This window comes from Micrasema longulum, unplaced genomic scaffold, assembly GCF_059751315.1.
Source record: "Micrasema longulum isolate JH-2025_06_02 unplaced genomic scaffold, ASM5975131v1 h1tg000116l, whole genome shotgun sequence".
In the NCBI taxonomy this organism is placed as follows: domain Eukaryota; kingdom Metazoa; phylum Arthropoda; class Insecta; order Trichoptera; family Brachycentridae; genus Micrasema; species Micrasema longulum.
In genome coordinates, this window is record NW_028277322.1 from 84,235 (window position 1) to 88,475 (window position 4,241).

The window sequence follows — 4,241 nt, forward strand, 5'->3', positions numbered from 1 at the left end:
GATTGCATACCCATTTTTGCCTGTTTTAAAGGAAGGTAATTTGCTCGCATCAGTTGGGTTTGCTTTAGCTACAGTGTGTGTTTTTGCAGATAACTCTTTGAAATTTTCCACAGCGAGGTTTTTCGGTTTGAATTGAAAACAGGGTGATTGTTTGCTTGCGAATAATGAAAAAGCTTCAAAGGTTTTAAGTCTTACTCTTAAAAGATGGTAAATAATTCCTAAGCGCGCGGTGACGTAACGTCGTGTTACCACAAGCAAAGAACATAATATTCTAATGATCAGAGATTTGTAAAAAAAAATGGAGACATCCTTTTTAACTAACTAACCATCACGCCATTTCCCCGGAGGGATAGGCAGAGAGGATAGAACGCCACACCACTCTGTCCTGGCACACTTCCTTTGCTTCCTTCACATTCATATATCTTCTCATGCACGCACGTCGATTATTCCGACTTTTCACATTTTCAAGAATTCAAGAATTTGACACACTTTCAAGAATTTGTTGTACTTGATCATGCCATGTCTTTCTCGGCCTTCCTTGACTTCTACAACCAGACACATTCGCATCATAAATCTTTTTAGCCGTTCTTTCATCATTCATTCGCTCCACATGACCGAACCATCGCAAAAGACCTTTCTTAATTTTGTCGATAGTGCTTAACTCAGCCTTGCATTCTGCTCTAATTTCGACATTAGGGCACCTATCATACATTGTTTTTCCGCACATTCGCCCGAGGGATCGCATTTCAACAGCATTCAGTCTACTTTCGTCCCTTTTTTACATCCTTTTTAATAATTATAAACAAACAATGACATAAACCACAAGACCTTACCATGTTGGCAAAATGGACAAACACAAACTTACTTACACTTAAAATAAAATAAATAATAAAATAAAAATAATGCAATATTATCCATTTTGAATCTAGAAAAAAATGTCACAAAGTAGATCCTTACATAAATAATGAACGACTAACTGAAATGGAACATGATAAATACTCAGGACTAACAATAGACAGACAATTGACATGGACAATTTATATCAACAATTTAATTAGCAAAGTGGCGACATTATCGAGTCTTTTTTAAAATCAAAAACTTTGTTCCAAAAAAGGAAAAAAAACACGTATGAAGCCTATGTAAAAACTAAAATATGTTATACGCAACTACTATGAGGAACAGGAAATCAAAATGACATACACAGACTACAAAGACAGCAAAATAAAATATGAAAGTTAGTATATGGCCTACCCTATCAAACAGCTACTAAAGAACTTTTCAAACAAACTAAACAATTAAATGTAACTGAACTCTTTAAACTAGAATCCTTCAAATTTATTCATAAATTTGCCACTGATGTAATTGTAGACGAAGAATTAAAACTTGAAAAAAACTGTAGTAAACATGAACACAATACGAGAATATCAGAAAAATATCATATTCAACCTTCTAAAATAAGAAAAGGACAATCGAGACTAATAAACCATGGACTGAAATTATACAATAAACTACTCGACAAAACTAAACAATAGACTCAGACAACCTTTACAAAAGATGTTAAACATATTATTTACAGTAGAATGTGAATTTTTAAAGTAAAAATATTTTGTTAAATGTATGTAACCCGTAAGGGTTTATCAATTAAAAATTTAAGTAAAAATAAAAATCCTTTTTGTAATTTGTAAAAAATAGCGTATAATTATTTAGCCCTGCTGTAACACAATAAATTTTAAATCAAGAATACGCTGGTAATCTTACAAGCGTGCGTACACATACATTATTCAATGCCGGCTCCCTAGTTGGAGCATATGGTGTCCACAAAAATCCTCCAAGCATCTCTGTCTGTTCCCAGCTCCTATGCATCCTCCCAAAGCAGGTTCGCGTCACGCAGTTCAGACACGAACTGCCGACGAACATCCAGGACGTCGAGAACCTGATGCCTTGTAAAGTAGGCAAGCGTGGTTAAGGCTATCAGGAGGCATCCGCAGTACATAACCAAGCCAGCCGTGTTACCTCCGCTTGATGACAGCTGTCACCGGAGCTTGCTGCGTCCGTTCTTTTATTACTTCATTTTGATCTGAATTTGTTGCAATAGAGAGGGAAAACATTTTGAGAAGGGAATTAGTAACAAGAAAATGTTTAAAAAGGCTATAACAAAATGGATAGTGGAGCACGGTAGAAGTAAAATGGATTGTCTCATTCGCTCAAACCAATATTGAATCAACTGCTCCACAAGTGTACAGCTTATGTTAGGTTTTTGTTATTTTCATTGTGCCTTTTTTAATATAAATAATATAGATGTATATATATACCAGGGGCGAACCGTGTATAGAAGCGATTATGCGCAGCTTCCCATTATATTTGACTAACCATAATAATGTTTTATTGTAACTTTATTTACAGAAAAACAAATAAATAATTATCATTTATTTTTAATCATTTCCACCGTTTGTATTTTTATCCTAATATAAATATAAATTTTAATAAACCGCGCCCAGCGCCTGCGGTGAGCCAAGAAACTAGCCGATTATTCCAGCTTATTTTTTCATACAAATAAGTATACTATATTTTGAATGTATTAACCCCAGTGCGGGTTTTTTCTCTTAGATTTAACTTGCAGATTACACAAATTATTTGAAGATTCTTGATTTGGAAAACAGTATTTCAAACATTGTTTCTTAAGGACTATTTTTCTTTGAGATGGTGTTTTTGACATAAGATTATAATTACTTTCATGCGTCATAATATTGCAGGATATTTAGCGCTCCACGCGGCCGTTTTTAGCACTATTACTTACTAGAACATTCAGCCAGTTAACATTTCAATTGAATACCAAATATCGACTGAATTCATATTGGTATTTTTTATTTATTTTTAATGAATTATATATTAAAGTAATGGATAATATATCTATATAATATAATATATCACGTGTTACATCGTTTGATTTGATTTTATGGATGAGCGTTGTTGTATCGTACAGAACCACAGATAAATATCAATTTATAGTATATATTACTTACATTATATTATGAACCTTCTATGTAGGTACAAATATATGATTTTTTTAAGCTTACCTGTAAATAAAATCACCATTTGCCACTGATATATACCTAGTTTTCAAAAAAGTCTGAATATTTTGTTTATTATCTCTGTTTATTAAGTTAGTCTTTTTTGTTTATTCTCAAATCTAAAAACATTTCAAAGAAGTATATTGTTAGTGTCCTCGACACGGGTAACCCCAGTGAGGTCACGTTATTTTTATTATTGTTTATAGTTTGTAAGAGTAAAATATGAATAAATCATAAAAAAAATAAATACAACAGTTTAGGCATTTACACGGCTTATGACCTGTCATTGGTTGGTTTAAGTGGCCGTTAAACACACTGTGTGTTCTAAAGATATTTAACCAATGTGTTCAAGCGGTTAAGTATTTACGCCCAGCTAAATACTATTAAAATGGTATATTATGGACTTGTACACGTACAGTCATCGCTTTTCTATGGAATGATTGGATGGGGGGGAGCTTTTCACAACCATATAAACCATTAGAAACTGTTCCAAAATTTATCTTAAAAATAATGCTTCACAAAAATCGCACTTTTCACTTTTTCCAATTGTTCCAAGAAGCCAAACTTTTGGAAATAAGACAAATTTCCGTGTTTAAAATATATATTTAAGAACCAAAATATATTTACAAGTAATTCAAATAGATCAAGTCAAAGAAGGAATTGTGTGCTAGAAAAACCACATTGTAAAACGAGGCTAGCACAGAGACATGCATATTTGATGGGCCAAAAATGTTCAATTCTTTTTTTACCAATTATATTTTATTAATTGCCAACTTTCAAGATTTTCCTTCTTTTAAAAAACACGCACTTTCCTGGATTCAAACTAAAGATACTAACTCTTTTTTTCTATGACATGTTTTGTTGCCCTTAAGGAATATTTTAATGTTTTTTTATGTTATTTATTTCCTTTTTTTAATTACTTTAAAATAAAAATGTAACTTCTTATCTTTTACGGAGTATTTTCTTTTCACTTTCTTTTATTACACAAAAATATTTTACCTGTCTATTTATTATAGGAGCAAAAAACATTTCTTGTATTCCCACGAACGGTCCATACCTCTGTGAGATTTTTTTTTTACTATTTTTACTGTTGATTTGTATTTCATTGCTTTGTAACTATCCTTTATTTTTTTATGCTCTGTTTGACCTCTTACGTATATTGTGAAAAAA